Source organism: Hyperoodon ampullatus (genome assembly GCF_949752795.1).
Source record: "Hyperoodon ampullatus genome assembly, chromosome: 10".
Taxonomy (NCBI): Eukaryota; Metazoa; Chordata; class Mammalia; order Artiodactyla; family Ziphiidae; genus Hyperoodon; species Hyperoodon ampullatus.
Window position 1 is genome coordinate 49,723,485 of NC_136923.1, and position 17,592 is coordinate 49,741,076.

General features: G+C 43.1%; 1 protein-coding gene across 1 annotated transcript in view; it reads right to left on the minus strand.

Annotated features, from left to right (window-relative positions):
- Window positions 1–17,592, minus strand: part of DCLK3 (doublecortin like kinase 3) — a gene marked incomplete at both ends in the record, with an annotated part of 45,741 nt that overhangs the window by 16,496 nt on the left and 11,653 nt on the right. The gene's annotated exons all lie outside the window — the stretch shown is intronic.

Here is a 17,592-nt window from a genome sequence, read left to right on the forward strand (position 1 = left end):
GAGGTGCCTCCTCAGGCCTTATGGGGAGCAGGGCGGACCACGCCTTGGGGGCCCCTTCCAGGCAAGGCCTAACCCTGGATGCAACTCCCGCTACCCTAAAGTAGGCTGAGCTTCAAGAATCTATAGCTGAGATAAAAGGTCCAACATTTGCTGCCCAGGAAGTACCAACAAGAGGTCAGAACTTTCTGGAACTTTAAAAAACCCAAATCTTTTTATTTTTCCCCTGCTAAGTCAATAAGCCTTTATTTTTTCCATTTTTAAAAAATTAAAGTATAGTTAATCCACAATGTTGTGTTAGTTTCAGGTACACAGTAAAGTGACCCAGGCACACGCACATATACGTATCTATTCCCTTCCAGATTCCCCCTCACCACTAAAGAATCCAAATCTTACCCACTTCTTTGCCAAGAACAGTTTTCTCAGCTTGACTTTCAACCCACTCAGGGTGAGGCAAGATGTGAAGAGGTTATGATCGCAGAATTTGGGACAGATCTGGATTTGAATCCTGGCACGGCCACTGATTCTTTGCGTGAACTTGGACAAATTACCCACGTTCTGTTTTTTTTTTTTTTTTTTTCATCTATGAAGTGAGAATGATAACACCTTCCTCCCAGGATTTTTGTGAAGAGTAAATGAGAAAAATGATTACGATTCACTTGAAGGAGTGCTTGACACACAGAAAGGGCACAGTGATAGCCAGTTATTAATATTGTCCTTATGATTTTTTTAAATATAGATTTTATTCCTACAGTTCAAATTTATTTCCCATTTTTTTTTTTTTTGCAATTACTTTATGTCAAATTTTTTGCCACATGGCATGTCGGATCCTAGTTCCTCAAACCAGGGATCAAACCCACGCCCCCTGCATTGGAAGCACAGGGTCTTAACCAGTGGACCACCAGGGAAGTCCCCTGTCCTTATGATCTTAATATCTCTTTTGTATGATCATTTCATTTTGGTAGCAAAGGAACTCATGGGCCAACATGACAAGGTGGTCTTCTCCAAATGGTTTTTCCTCTTGGTATTAAAAAAAGGAAAGAAAGAAACCAAGGTCATATTAATATTAATATTATATTAATAATGAGAATGTGCTCATTCTCATGGTGTTCCCTGATAAACTGAATAAATGAATAAAACAAGACTGTATTTCCTGGTCAAATGTACCCAGCCTTACCTCATTTTATTGTGTTTCACTTTATTATGCTTTGAAGATACTGCATTTTTTATCAGCTGAAGGTTTGTGGCAACCCTGGGTCAAGCAAGTCTATCAGCTATTTTTCCAAATAGCATTTGCTCCCTTCGTGTCTCTACATCACATTTTGGTAACTCTCACAATATTTCAAATTTGGTCATTATTGTTATACTTGTGATGGTGATCTGTGATCAGGGATCTTAGATGTTACTCCTATGACTCACTGAAAGCTCAGATGATAGTTAGCATTTTTTACCAAAAAGGTATTTTTATATTAATGTATGTACATTGTCTTTTTTCCCAATTTATACTTTCTTTTTTAAATTAATTTTTGTTGGAGTATAGTTGCTTTACAATGTTGTGTTAGTTTCTACTGTACAGCAAAATGAATCAGCTATAGTTATACATATATCCCCACTTTTCTGGATTTCCTTCCCATTTAGGTCACCACAAGTGCATTAAGTAGAGTTCCCTGTCTATTTTATACATAGTATCAATAGTGTATAGGTGTCAATCCCAATCTCCCAATTCCTCCCACCCCACCACTTTTCCCCCTTGGTATCCATACATTTATTCTCTACGTCTGTGTCTCTATTTCTGTTTTGCAAATAAGATCATCTATATCATTTTCCTAGATTCCACATATATGTGTTAACATATGGTACTTGTTTTTCTCTTTCTGACTTACTTAACTCTGTACGGCACTCTCTAGGTCCATCTGTACATTGTTTTTTTAAGACATAATGCTATTGCACACTTAATAGACTATGGTAGAGTGTAAACAAAACTTTTATATGCACTGCAAAATCAAAAAATTTGTGTAACTTGCTTTATTGGGATATTCGCTTTACTGCAGTGCTCAGGAACAAAACCCATGACAGCTCCAAGGTGTGACTGTACTTGAGACAAAAGTGGTTCAATTTCCTTTTTTGTCCAGGTCAGGAAAGGAAACAGGAAAATGACAGAATGTGGAATTCAGTTAAACCATAAAAGTAGTTACTTCTTAAAGTTGCCCCACAGGATCCGTATGTCATATCCTACGTGCAGCAATATGCCATTTATGCTTCCTTTAAAAAGAAGTTAAAAATGATAATTTTTAAAATATCTTTATTGGAGTATAACTGCTTTACAATGGTGTGTTAGTTTCTGCTTTATAACAAAGTGAATCAGCTATACATATACATATATCCCCATATCTCCTCCCTCTTGCATCTCCCTTCCACCCTCCCTATCCCACCCCTCTAGGTGGTCACAAAGCACCCAGCTGATCTCCTTGTGCTATGCAGCTGCTTCCCACTAGCTATCTATTTTACATATGGTAGTGTATATATGTCCATGCCACTCTCCCACTTCGTCCCAGCTTACCCTTCCCCCTCCCCGTTTCCTCAAGTCCATTCTCTACGTCTGCATCTTTATTCCTATCCTGCCCCTAGGTTCTTCAGAACCATTTTTTTTTGATTCCATATATATGTGTTAGCATATGGTATTTGTTTTTCTCTTTCTGACTTACTTCACTCTGTATGACAGACTCTAGGTCCATCCACCTCATTAAAATAACAATTTCATTTCTTTTTATGGCTGAGTAGTATTCCATTGTATGTATGTGCCACATCTTCTTTATCCATTCAACTGTCGATGGACATTTAGGTTGCTTCCATGTCCTGGCTATTGTAAATAGAGCTGCAATGAACATTGTGGTACATGATTCTTTTTGAATTATGGTTTTCTCAGGGTATATGCCCAGGAGTGGGATTGCTGGGTCATATGGTAGTTCTATTTTTAGTTTTTTAAGGAACCTCCATACTGTTCTCCATAGTGGTTCTATCAATTTATATTCCCACCAACAGTGCAAGAGGGTTCCCTTTTCACCACACCCTGTCCAGCATTTATTGTTTGTAGATTTTTTTGATGATGGCCATTCTGACTGGTGTGAGGTGATACCTCATTGTAGTTTTGATTTGCATTTCTCTAATGATTAGTGATGTTGAGCATCCTTTCATGTGTTTATTGGCAATCTGTATATCTTCTTTGGAGAAATGTCTATTTAGGTCTTCTGCCCATTTTTGGATTGGGTTGTTTGTTTTTCTGATATTGAGCTGCATGAGCTACTTGTAAATTTTGGAGATTAATCCTTTGTCAGTTGCTTCATTTGCAAATATTTTCTCCCATTCTGAAGGTTGTCTTTTCATCTTGTTTATGGTTTCCTTTGCTGTGCAAAAGCTTTGAAGTTTCATTAGGTCCCATTTCTTTATTTTTGTTTTTATTTCCATTTCTCTAGGAGGTGGGTCAAAAAGGATCTTGCTGTGATTTATGTCATAGAGTGTCCTGCCTATGTTTTCCTCTGAGAGTTTTATAGTGTCTGGCCTTATATTTAGGTCTTTAATCCATTTTGAGTTTATTTTTCTGTATGGTGTTAGGAAGTGTTCTAATTTCATTCTTTTACATGTAGCTGTCCAGTTTACCCAGCACCACTTATTGAAGAGGCTGCCTTTTCTCCACTGTATATTCTTGCCTCCTTTATCAAAAATAAGGTGACCTTATGTGCGTGGGTTTACCTCTGGGCATTCTATACTGTTCCAATGATGTATATCTCTGTTTTTGTGCCAGTACCATACTGTCTTGATTAATGTAGCTTTGTAGTATAGTCTGAATTCCGGGAGCCTGATTCCTCCAGCCCCATTTTTCTCTCAAGATTGCTTTGGCTATTCAGGGTCTTTTGTGTTTCCAAACAAATTGTGCAATTTTTTGTTCTACTTCTGTAAAAAATGTCATTGGTAGTTTGACAGGGATTGCATTGAATCTGTAGATTGCTTTGGGTAGTACAGTCATTTTCACAAAGTTGATTCTTCCAATCCAAGAACATGGCATATCTCTCCATCTGTTTGTATCATCTTTAATTTCTTTCATCAGTGTCTTATAGTTTTCTGCATACAGGTTTTTTGTCTCCTTAGGTAGGTTTATTCCTAGGTATTTTATTCTTTTTGTTGCAATGGTAAATGGGAGTGTTTCCTTAATTTCTTTCAGATTTTTCATCATTAGTGTATAGGAATGCAAGAGATTTCTGTGCATTAATTTTGTATCCTGCTACTTTACCAAATTCATTGATTAGCTCTAGTAGTTTTCTGGTAGCATCTTTAGGATTCTCTCTGTAGAGTATCATGTTATCTGCAAACAGTGACAGCTTTACTTCTTCTTTTCTGATTTGGATGTCTTTTATTTCTTTCTCTTCTCTGATTTCTGTGGCTAAAACTTCCAAAACTATGTTGAATAACAGTGGTGAGAGTGGACAACCTTGTCTTGTTCCTGATGTCAGAGGAAATGGTTTCAGTTTTTCACCATTGAGAATGATGTTGGCTGTGGGTTTGTCATATATGGCCTTTATTATGTTGAGGTAAGTTCCCTTTATGCCTACTTTCTGGAGAGTTTTTATCACAAATCGGTGTTGAATTTAGTTGAAAGCTTTTTCTGTATCTATTGTGATGATCATATGGTTTTTCTCCTTCAATTTGTTAATATGGTGTATCACATTGATTGATTTGCGTATATTGAAGAATCTTTGCATTCCTGGGATAAACCCCACTTGATCATGGTGTATGATCCTTTTAATGTGCTGTTGGTATTTTGTTGAGGATTTTTGCATCTATGTTCATCAGTGATATTGGCCTGTTGTTTTCTTTCTTTGTGACATCTTTGTCTCGTTTTGGTATCAGGGTGATGGTGGCCTTGTAGAATGAGTTTGGGAGTGTTCCTCCCTCTGCTATATTTTGGAAGAGTTTGAGAAGGCTAGGTTTTAGCTCTTTTCTAAATGTTTGATAGAATTCGCCTGTGAAGCCATCTGGTCCTGGGCTTTTGTTTGTTGGAAGAGTTTTAATCACAGTCTCAATTTCAGTGCTTGTGATTGGTCTGTTTATATTTTCTATTTCTTCCTGGTTCAGTCTCGGAAAGTTGTGCTTTTCTAAGAATTTGTCCATTTCTTCCAGGTTGTCCATTTTATTGGCATATAGTTGCTTGTAGTAGTCTCTCATGATCCTTTGTATTTCTGCAGTGTCAGTTGTTACTTCTCCTTTTTCATTTCTAATTCTATTGGTGTGAGTGTTCTCCCTTTTTTCCTAATGAGTCTGGCTAATGGTTTATCAATTTTGTTTATCTTCTCAAAGAACCAGCTTTTAGTTTTATTGATCTTGGCTATTGCTTTGTTCATTTCTTTTTCATTTATTTCTGAACTGATCTTTATGATTTCTTTCCTTCTGCTAACTTTGGGAGCTTTTTGTTCTTCTTTCTCTAATTGCTTCAGGGTAAGGTTAGGTCGTTTATTTGAGATGTTTCTTGTTTCTTGAGGTAGGATTGTATTGCTATAAAATTCCCTCTTAGAACTGCTTTTGCTGCATCCCATAGGTTTTGGGTCATCGTGTTTTCACTGTCATTTGTTTCTAGGTATTTTTTGATTTCCTCTTTGATTTCTTCAGTGATCTCTTGGTTATTTAGTAGTGTATTGTTTAGCCTCCATGTGTTCGTATTTTTTAGAGATTTTTTCCTGTAATTGATATCTAGTCTCATAGCGGTGTGGTCAGAAAAGATACTTGATACGATTTCAATTTTCTTAAATTTACCAAGACTTGATTTGTGACCCAAGATATGATCTATCCAGAGAATGTTCCATGAGCACTTGAGAAGAAAGTGTATTCTGTTGTTTTTGAATGGAATGTCCTATAAATACCAATTAAGTCTATCTTGTTTAATGAATCATTTAAAGCTTGTGTTTCCTTATTTATTTTCATTTTGGATGATCTTTAGCACCCCACTAAAGTGCCCTACTATGATTGTGTTTCTGTCAATCTCCTCTTTTATGGCTGTTAGCATTTGCCTTATGTAATGAGATGCTCCTATGTTGGATGCATAAATATTTACAATTGTTATATCTTCTTCTTGGATTGATCCCTTGATCATTATGTAGTGTCCTTCTCTGTCTCTTGTAATAGTCTTTATTTTAAAGTCTATTTTGTCTGATATGAGAATTGCTACTCCAGCTTTCTTTTGGTTTCCATTTGCATGGAATATCTTTTTCCATCCCCTCACTTGCAGTCTGTATGTGTCCCTAGGTCTGAAGTGGGTCTCTTGTAGACAGCATATATACAGGTCTTGTTTTTATATCCATTCAGCCAGTCTATGTCTTTTGGTTGGAGAATTTAATCCATTTACATTTAAGGTAGTTATCAATATGTATGTTCCTATTACCATTTTCTTAATCGTTTTGGGTTTGTTATTGTAGGTCTTTTCCTCCTCTTGTGTTTCCTGCCTAGAGAAATTCCTTTAGCATTTGTTGTAAGGCTGGTTTGGTGGTGCTGATTTCTCTTAGCTTTTGCTTGTCTGTAAAGGTTTTAATTTCTCCGTTGAATCTGAATGAGATCCTTCGTGGGTAGAGTAATCTTGGTTGTAGGTTTTTCCCTTTCATCACTTTAAATATGTGCTGCCACACCCTTCTGGCTTGCAGTGTTTCTGCTGAAAGATCAGCTGTTAACCTTATGGGGATTCCCTTGTATGTTATTTGTTGTTTTTCCCTTGCTGCTTTTAATATTTTTTCTTTGTATTTAATTTTTGATAGTTTGATTAATATGTGTCTTGGCATATTTCTCCTTGGATTTATCCTGTATGGGACTCTCTGTGCTTCTTGGACTTGATTATTTCCTTTCCCATATTAGGGAAGTTTTCAATTTAATCTCTTCAAACATTTTCTCAGTCCCTTTCTTTTTCTCCTCTTCTTCTGGGACCCCTATAATTCTAACGTTGGTGGGTTTAATGTTGTCCCAGAGGTCTCTGAGACTGTCCTGAATTCTTTTCATTCTTTTCTGTTTATTCTGCTCTGTGGTAGTTATTTCCACTATTTTATCTTCCAGATCACTTATGCATTCTTCTGCCCCAGTTATTCTGCTATTGATTCCTTCTAGAGAATTTTAAATTTCATTTATTGTGTTGTTCATCATTGTTTGCTTGCTGTTTAATTCTTCTAGGTCTTTGTTAAACATTTCTTGTATTTTCTCCATTCTATTTCCGAGATTTTGGATCATCTTTACTATCATTACTCTAAATTCTTTTTCAGGTAGACTGCCTATTTCCTCTTCATTTGTTTGGTCTGGTGGGTTTTTACCTTGCTCCTTCATCTGCTGTGTGTTTTCTGTCTTCTCATTTTGCTTAACTTACTGTGTTTGGGATCTCCTTTTCGCAGGTTGCAGTTTCGTAGTTACCATTGTTTTTGGTGTCTGCCCCAGTGGGTAAGGTTGGGTCAGTGGCTTGTGAAGGCCTCCTGGTGGAGGAGACTGGTGCCTCCACCAGTGTTCTGGTGGACGAGGCTAGATCTTGTCTTTCTGGTGGGCAGGACAGTGTCCGGTTGTGTGTTTTGGGGTGTCTGTGACCTTATTATGATTTTAGGCAGCCTCTGTGCTAATGGGTGGGGTTGTGTTCCCGTCTTGCTACTTGTTTGGCATAGGGTGTCCAAGCACTGTAGCTTGCTGGTCATTGAGTGGAACTGGGTCTTAGTGTTGAGATGGAGATCTCTGGGAGAGCTTCTGCCGTTTGATATTACATGGAGCTGGGAGGTCTCTGGTGGACCAATGTCCTGAACTCGGCTTTTCCACCTCAGAGGCACAGGCCTGACACCCCACTGGAGCACCAAGACCCTGTCAGCCACATGGCTCAGAAGAAAAAGGAGAAGAAAAAGAAAGAAAGATAAAAATAAAATAAAGTTATTAAAATAAAAAATTTTTTTAATTATTAAAAATAAAAAAATTAAAGTAATTAAAAAAAGAAAAAAAAAAGAAAGAGAGCAACCAAACCAAAAAATAAATCCACCAATGATAACCAGCACTAAAAACTATACTAAAAAACAAAAACAAAAAACGGACAGACCCTAGAACAATAACTGTAAATACTAAACTAAGATAAACATAAAACCAAAAACAAATTAGATGCAGAAAGCAAACCCCAAGTCTATAGTTGCTCTCAAAGTCCACCACCTCAATTTTGGGATGATTCGTTGTCTATTCAGGTATTCCTGAATAGATTTGCAGGGTACATCAAGTTGATTATGGAGATTTAATCCGCTGCTCCTGAGGCTGCTGGGAGAGATTTCCCTTTCTCTTCTTTGTTTGCACAGCTCCTGGGGTTCAGCTTTTGATTTGGTCCCGCCTCTGCATGTAGGTCGCCTGAGGGCATCTGTTCTTTGCTCAGACAGAACAGGGTTAAAGCAGCAGCTGATTACGGGGCTCTGGCTCACTCAGGCCGGGGGAATGGAGGGGTATGGAATACGGGGCGAGCCTGTGGCGGCAGAAGCCGGCATGACATTGCAACAGGCTGTGCGCCAAGTGTTCTCTCCAGGAAGTTGTCCCTGGATCACAGGACCCTGGCAGTGGTGGGCTGCACAGGCTCCCGGGAGGGGAGGTGTGGATGGTGACCTGTGGTTGCACACAGGCTTCTTGGTGGCTGCAGCAGCAGCCTTAGAGTTTCATGCCCCGTCTCTGGGGTCCGCGCTGATAGCCGCGGCTCGCGCCCATCTCTAGAGCTCCTTTAAGCGGCACTCTGAATCCCCTCTCCTCGCGCACCGTGAAACAAAGCGGCAAGAAAAAGTCTCTTGCCTCTTCGGCAGTTCCGGACTTTTCCCGGACTGCCTCCTGGCTGGCTGTGGCGCACTAGCCCCCTTCAGCCTGTGTTCATGCAGCCAACCCCAGTCCTCTCCCTGGGATCTGACCTCCGAGGCTCGAGCCTCAGCTCCCAGCCCCCACCCGTCCTGGTGGGTGAGCAGACAAGCCTCTCAGGCTGGTGAGTGCTGGTCGGCACCGATCCTCTGTGCGGGAATCTCTCCACTTTGCCCTCTGCATTCCCTGTTGCTGCGCTCTCCTCCGTGGCTCCGAAGCTTCCCCCTGGCAACTCCCACCCCCGTCTCCGCCAGTGAAGGGGCTTCCTAGTGTGGAAACTTTCCCTCTTTCACAGCTCCCTCCCTGAGATGCAGGTCCCGTCCCTATTCTTTTGTCTCTGTTTTTTCTTTTTTCTTTTGCCCTACCCAGGTACGTGGGGAGTTTCTTGCCTTTTGGAAAGTCTGAAGTCTTCTGCCAGCGTTCAGTAGGTGTTCTGTAGGAGTTGTTCCACATGTAGATGTATTTCTGATGTATTTGTGGGGAGGAAGGTGATCTCCACATCTTACTCCTCCACCATCTTGAAGGTCTCCCCCAAAATGATAATTTTTAAGTGCATTTGAATTGTAGCAGAAAGTCCAGTTGTGCCAGCATGGGCAATTTGGCCCAGCATATTGACACAGAATGTTTTTTGGTTTTTAATTATAACATACAATCTGTTCTGAGATGATTTCCATCTAGACACAGGTGTCCGATTAGATGACAAGTGGTGGCCGGTACTGATCTTCCCACATGCCGAGGATTTATGAGCTTACCAGTCATGTTTACAGTTAAACTATTTATTTATGTACATCTCTTGTTCCTTTCCTCTCATAGTCTCTCTGATCTGCCTCCATTTTTGGCTGAGAGGGTTGATGCTGAGAGAGGAGAAGAGAGGTCTCCAGCAGTCACACTAGTTCATGTTTCCTCAGGAAACAGGAAGGATGCCAAGGAAGGTAACCTTCAGATGCATGTGTGCAAAGGGACTAAGTCTTCTCATTTGTTTTCCTTAGGGTGCTTCTCACAAAGTGGGACCCTCAATACATATTTGTCAGGCTAAGGAAAGGGAAAAGAATTCTCTATTCCAGGGAAGGTTCAGGGGAGAACCAGGAGGACAAAGGAATATTCTGTGAATAACTTAGGGATGCAGGAGAGTTTAGCATGGAAGGGGGCTCAGGAGGGGCCCAGAGGAGGTCCAAGATGGGATGTCAGGAGACACACACCAGTACTCTTGGAACAGAACAGACACTGTGGGTCACATGTTGAGTGGTGACTTAGGACAAAAGAGGCAAGTCGTGATGAGACCTCAGGGTCCCAAATAGTGAAACTGCGCAGTTTGACTGTAATGACAGATGACTAGGCCCTGTGGTACCCAGAGTCTGAGGGCAGTGGTGGGGGGAGGGATGGGCATGCTCTGGGATGCTTGTGCCCAGCCAGTTTCTGCAAACCCTAGCTCAGAAGCTGTCCTCATTCCCGGCGGTTAGGAGAGCACTCTGGGCACACTCCATCCCTGATCCAGGAGACGCTCCACAGGAGTGGCCCCATCCCAGGGTGTGGACACAAAGGATGTGAAGACAGTGCAGCTCAGCCTCTATCATCACCGTCACGCATGCGCAGCCCACACTGCCAGGCATTCTCAAACTCACTTAAAGCCTCTGTAATCTGGAGCCAGAGTGAGAACTCGGTCCCTCTCCTTCCCAACATAATTAGGAGCTACAGGAATGGCACTTCTGGCTCTGTCTGCATTGTGCTACTGGGGAGTCGTGGGAAAACACAACCTCAAGATGCAATTATTATTATTATTATTATTATTATTTTGGCCACGCCATGGGGCCTGCGGGATCTTCATTCTGCGACCAGGGATCCCACCGCACACCCTGCAGTGGAAGTGCAAAGTCTTAATCCCTGGACCACCAGGGAAGTCCCAAGATGCAATTATTTTTATCCTCTCTTCTACAACCCTCCTTCCTCCTTTAAAGTTCTTGGTCCAGAGCAAATTTTTCTCCTTTAGAAAAAAAATCAGGAGATTCTGAATGCCTGGTCCATAGGCAGGGAGAGCAAATGTTAGGGAGAGGAAGAGCCTGGCACGTCCCTGGGGCCCTGGGCTCAGTCTCCAGGAACAGTCCCATCTCCCAAGGAAAACAGCACCCTCAAGGCCTTTGGGGCTGGCTGTAAGCAGCGCTATCCCAGGACCTACCCAGATAACCTGACTGTGTCCACTCGTCTCCAACAACAACTTACAAAATCAATTAAGTGGAACCATATGAAATTACCAGTAGTTCTACCAATTACCCCAAAATGGAAATTTCATAGGGCTCAACCTAACATGATCTAGGATAATAACTCCTCCTGTGTCCCTACACCAACAATAAATAGTTAATTGAGGTATAGACAGTAAAAATTAAACATCCTAGCTCCCAGTACTCAGCCACTAGCCAGCAGCTTCCAGGAAAGTGTACAGGAAAAGGTGCTCTTGGGCTTCCCTGGTGGCGCAGTGGTTGGGAGTCCACCTGCCGATGCAGGGGACACGGGTTCGTGCCCTGGTCTGGGAAGATCCCACATGCCGCGGAGCGGCTGGGCCTGTGAGCCATGGCCGCTGAGCCTGCGCGTCTGGAGCCTGTGCTCCGCAACGGGAGAGGCCACGACAGTGAGAGGCCCGCGTACTGCAAAAATAAATAAATTTTAAAAATAAATAAAAAATAAATAAAATAGGTGCTCTTGTAGCATCATTTTTTGGTTAATTTCGCACAGCAACATAAATTGACTCAACTTGACAATACTTCTGCTTTTGCCTCAAACGCCCCCAATACAAATGTCTACAGGGTTTTTCCCAGCACCCATCAAGCCCGTGCATGCAGCAGAACTTTCACGAAGCCACTCCTCTGCTCAAGAGCCTATGGTGGCTCCTTATTAACAGCTTTGAGGGCCAAACCCTTGACATGGAAGGTGCTCCCTCATCCAGCGGCCCCTCACCCATCCCAGCCCGACTCCACCGTCACTCTCCCACCCATCCAAGCCTCACCATCATGTAAGACCTGAGACCCGTGTCCACCACCAAACCCTCCCTGACTTCACAAGTTCACAGTCAGAGCTCCCTCGTCTGACTCTCTGTTCATTCATTAAACATTTCATTTGAATGCTTGAGACCCTTCCTTTTGCACACCTCAGCTCACTGTTACTTTATCTTCAAAGGTGTAAGTATTCTCAACTAAATTCAGGCTCTCCAAAGGCAGAGACTATGGATTATGCAAGCTCTCTTCCTCTGTCCTAGTACATATGATAAGCACATGAGATTTGGGAAACCCATTTTCAGTCCTAACATCAGCACATATATCATGTCTCAGGCTTCTGGCTCTCCTTGTAAATAATTGAGTGTCATTAGTTTCCACATTGGTAGACATCCCACAACAGACCTTAACTAGATGAAACAAGTAACGTTGACAGAAAACACGATCACAGATATCCACTGACTGCCAGTAAATGTGCCAAGGTAGCATTTGTCAAGAACAGCTAATACAGGCAGGTAAGAGCAGTGTATTTCTTCAGAGTTTTGTGAAAGCTTCATTTTAGAGTTGCACAAAGAATGTGAACATGGGGTCAGAAGCTCTAATTTAAATCCTGGTCCTACCAGGCTCTAAGTAGCTGTGTGACCTTGGGGACATTATGTGATATTTCTGAGCCTCAGTTTCTACATGGGCTAAATTTGGTACCTCACCCCTGCCTGCTGCTTAGCATAGAATGGGCACTCAGACTGTGTTTATTTTCTTCCCTCTCCTTCTCCAACCTCTTGTAACCTTGAGTTTCCCCCAAATCCACGTACATGTCAAGGGCAAAGAGTACACAATGCTAAATATGACTCAGCAGGGTGAATTTGTCATTTATGTAGTGACTGAAATAGAAAACCAGTAGGGACAGGATATTAAGAGAAACACTTGGGCAGGTCTAAGCATATGGCTCCTGTGGGGAGAGAAACTTCACGTTCACTGATCCTAGAATGACCTGACTGGTGTGAGCCAATAAGCTCAGTTACTGCATAAGCATTTTGCTGTTATTTCCTCTAATGGGTTTGGCTCCTAGCAACTGTGCCTCCTGATACCACAATTCAGATGAATTAACATAACCCAGTTTCACAACGGTCATCTCTATGTTTTTCCACTGAAAAGGCGACCAAAATGACTGGAAATCACATGAACCCAGTTTCTTTTCTAATCATTTATTATTCCTTTGTTCAGGCTGCTCATCATCAAGTTTAGGGTCAAGACAAAGTAATGAAAATATTCTGCTAAAATGAATCTTTTCCTTATCTTCTTTCATCAGAACAAAGGGAGTGTACCTTTTTCTAGTCATTTTTTTAAAAAATATTTATTTATTATTTTATTTATTTGGTTGCGCCGGGTCTTAGTTGCAGCAGGCGGGCTCCTTATTTGCAACACTCAGGCTCCTTAGTTGTGGCATGCAAACTCTTGGTTGTGGCATGCCATGTGGGATCTAGTTCCCGGACCAGGGATCGAACTCAGGCCCCCTGCATTGGGGGCGTGGAGTCTTAACCACTGTGCCACCAGTGAAGTCCCTTCCTAGTCATTTTTTTTTTTTTTTTTTTTTTTTTTTTTTTTTTTTTTTTTTTTTTTTTTTTTTGTGGTACGCGGGCCTCTCACTGTTGTGGCCTCTCCCGTTGCGGAGCACAGGCTCCGGATGCACAGGCTCAGCAGCCATGGCTCACGGGCCCAGCCGCTCCGCGGCATATGGGATCCTCCCAGACCGGGGCACGAACCCGTATCCCCTGCATCGGCAGGCGGACTCTCAACCACTGCGCCACCAGGGAGGCCCCCTTCCTAGTCATTTTTTAACCATAACCCATATGCCTAATTACACCACAAAGAAAAACTACCTCCAAGGTCAGCATCCACTTTGGAATTCTTGACTTGGCTCCTATAATAACATGCTAGAAAAAGAAATGGGAGAATCACACCCAAATTGCTATAGGATATAAATAATACATAATCACTCTTTAAGCATTTACTAATCCTGAGTATTAAAAGAAATGGAAATTGGTGTTTTAAAACATCTGGTAATATGCAATGCAACAACACAAAAATGCTTGGAAAATAAAAGTCAATGTAATGCATCTAATGACATGTAATCCCCCTTCCTAGCAGGGAAGCTCCACTTGAAATACTTTCCCTTTTATCAGCCTTTCATTCCTTAATGGTGTCATCAGACTTATGGCCTCAGTAGGCAGTGCTAAGAGACGATTCACCTCCATTCTTCTGTGGGAGATGGAGTGGAACTGGCTGAAATCATTTTCCTTTTCACTGAGTAATCATTTGTCCTGGGCTTTTTCCAGGGCTTTGTTTGGGAACAAACTCATTTTGCTCATATGCAAATCTGAGGCAGGAGAAACATTTGCGAACTTACATTTGATTATGGAAACATCCCAAGGAGGATTTCCTAAACGAATAAAAAATTGGAACGCAGCCCTTTACTAAGCCTCGAAAATGCTACTGCTTCATAACTGGGAGGCCTGGCCAATGGCTGTATTGATCGAAACTGGGGAAATTAACAAGGGTAAGGTAATAAAATGAAATGCCATGCTATTTATTGTCTGTCATCACTGATGACACTCTAATTAACGTCATGGCTACCTAACCTTCTTTATTACCAGCAGGACATCAACCAAGCCATCAGAAACAGAGTAATTAAAAAGATGTTTTCCAGTTCTCATCTCAGAGGTGCCCCAGTTTTGGGTTGTTTTTTATCTGCTGACCTTCCCATGCCAATTCCCCAAGTGCCTCTCAGCATGTTAGCACGAGAGCCCTCTATGGTCTCCCAGTGAGGGATGTTTGTCAGTCCTTGTTACAACAGATGCCTGATACATTTTTTCTAAGCTACTGGCTGATTTAACGATGACCTTTACTGTCCCAGCTACCTTGAAATTGTGATGCATTTTATGCAGTGCCTCTGTTGTTTACAAGGGGATTCTAAAGTGAACCAGCTTACATGTCGTTCCTCGTGTTCAAAGCTAATCTCTGACGACCCTCAATAATTCTCATCCTCCCTCCCTCAGTTTTCTGCTCACCCTGATCTGGTCTTGCATATGCTACCCATCTCATAATCACATCACAGTTTCCAATTCCTCCTCTGCTAGTTTTATTTTGTCTGAAGAATCTTCATGCTCCATGCAAGCCAAAAGGTATTCTCCTCTCTCCCCAGACGTCCCAGGTCACACCAAGACAAAAAGGACTGACGACCGAAGTACCCTGTTGTCACTCACCTGCCTCCTTTGAGCATCCTGCTAAAGTGGCAAAGCCAGCACCTCCCATTTCCGATATACCGTGTTCTACAGGGCAGGGCTTCTCAAATGCTAATGTGCACACACACCACTGGGGACCGTGTTAAAGTGCAGGTCCCAATTCAGTCAGTCCAGGTCGAGGGTGGGGCTGAGATTCTGCAGCTCTAACACGGTCTCGTGTGATACAATGCTCCTGGCCCAAGGACCACACTTTGAGAAGCAAAGCTATAGAGCTAAGCTATAGAGAGAAGTTCCAAGTATCCTTCCAGGAATGCTGGTCAACCATTAGCATTTTGAAAGCAGCCCATAAACGATTCCCTAAAGTAGTATTATAACAAACAGTATCTTTATTTTCATAATGCGGATAAGTGATGTGTGATAGGTAATCAAAACAGGACATCACCCATGCAGTGGAACACAAAATCCACTCATGATTTCCTTGCCAAACGGTTTTCTTTCAAGTACAGCAAACAGAAACGGGGGAGGGAGTGATGAAGGATTTGACTACCCAGAGTGGACCAGCAGCATCGGTATCCCCGGGAGATCATTAGAAATGCAGAATTTCAGACCCCACTCCAGACCTACAGAATCAGATTCTGCTTTTTTTTTTTTTTTTTTTGCGGTACGTGGGCCTCTCACTGTTGTGGCCTCTCCCGTTGCGGAGCACAGGCTCCGGACGGACGCGCAGGCTCAGCGGCCATGGCTCACGGGCCCAGCTGCTCCGCGGCATGTGGGATCTTCCCAGACCAGGGCATGAACCCATGTCCCCTGCATCGACAGGCAGACTCTCAACCACTGCACCACCAGGGAAGCCCTCAGATTCTGCATTTTAACAAGGTCCCCAGATGATCCGATGCACACTGAAGTTTGAGGAGCACTGCTTTGGACTGTCTCTTACTTCATCAAACCAGTTAGTGGAACCAAAATATACAGAGCACAGCGGGAGGGATCCGAAGGTCCTTGGACTAGTACATGTCCATTTGATTAACCCCTAGAGCGTGGCAGTGTGACCCAACCAAATCCAAACTGGGATCCAAGGCAGCCAGTGGCCCAGGGCTAGGACCTATTTGCACCAGTTGCCAAATGGGCAGGAAGGGAGCGGGCGAAGGGGGTAAAGGAGATGTTCTGTGCCCAGGTATAACGGACACCTGGGAGGAGATCAGGCCTAGGGGCAATGACAAAAGAGGGGACAGCTTGGCATCTATGCCCTGCCCTCCAAGCCTTGGAGCACAGGGTTAAGGATGGACGCTGAGGGAGATGTGTTTTGAAAGCCTGTGTGAGGCACTGGGACCCAAATGCGGAGGTACAACAGAGTAAGCAGAGAACCAGCCCCCTGCCTCCCCAGCACAGCAGGAGGGGGCAAGGCGGTGCCCTGGGGACACATCGGCAGCCAGGGGACAGCAAGGCCAGGGGAAGTGAGGAGTGACATCATGACTGGAGGAAGAAGAGGAGCCACGGTGCACCTGAGCACAGGTGACGTCCTCCCCGGGGGACTCTGAGGACTTGGGCTGAGGTCCTGTGAGAGCAGGTGGGGCTGCTGGGACTCCACGCTGGGCATTAATATTAACATGGCCTCGTTTGCTCCCAGGCTGGTGAGGCCTCGGACATGCCAGTGACCATGACAATAACCTTCTCTCCAACTGCAGGTCCTCCAGATCAACCCTTCTCCCGCCTTCTGACTATTCCATCACACGAAGCCTTCACACTCCTCTTTTTGCTTTGCTGCCCTGGGTGCCACTGTTGTCCTTCACGTTGTCCTCCTTTGTGACATCCGATACCGGTTTGCTTTGACTGAGGCTTCCCCTGGGGACAGCTTTTCTTTCGGTCTGACCCCTGGGTTTAATGTTTCCTCCCAACAGTTGCCAACTCACCCACGATCGCATCCCTGGGATGTCACCACTCACTCAGTAAAATTCCAAGAGGGCACGGCTCCCAGGCCGGGCTGTGGTTTCCTATGATCTGGATTTTTAATCCCAACTGTCTGTTACAGATCAGAGATTCATAATAACCTTGATTTGGGCTGAGTTTTGCCTTTCTCAGTACTGTTCAGGGAGCCTCAAGGGGGTGTGTTTATTTGGACAGGGAGCACTAAAGTACATCCCACCTTGGGACCTGTCTCCAGCTGACTTGATGCCTGCAAGGTTTCCTATTTTCCTTCTTCTGTCTGATTATCACACCCCAAGGCCTTCACCAGCCTACTGATCTCCACGGGACTGTGTCACAACAACATTCAAACACTGGGCTAGACAGAGCTTTACCACACTCCATCCCTCCAGGTGAGGTTGCAGAAATCATTCTAAAAGCAAACTCCTCCATCATCTTTCTTGTAGAGAGATGAGCACTTCTCATTCTTTTCTACTTCTCTATGCTTTGGTTGAACGGATCTTAGATTGATGTAAAGACACCTGGAATATTTGCACCATCTGCCCGTGCCTCCCTGCAGACTC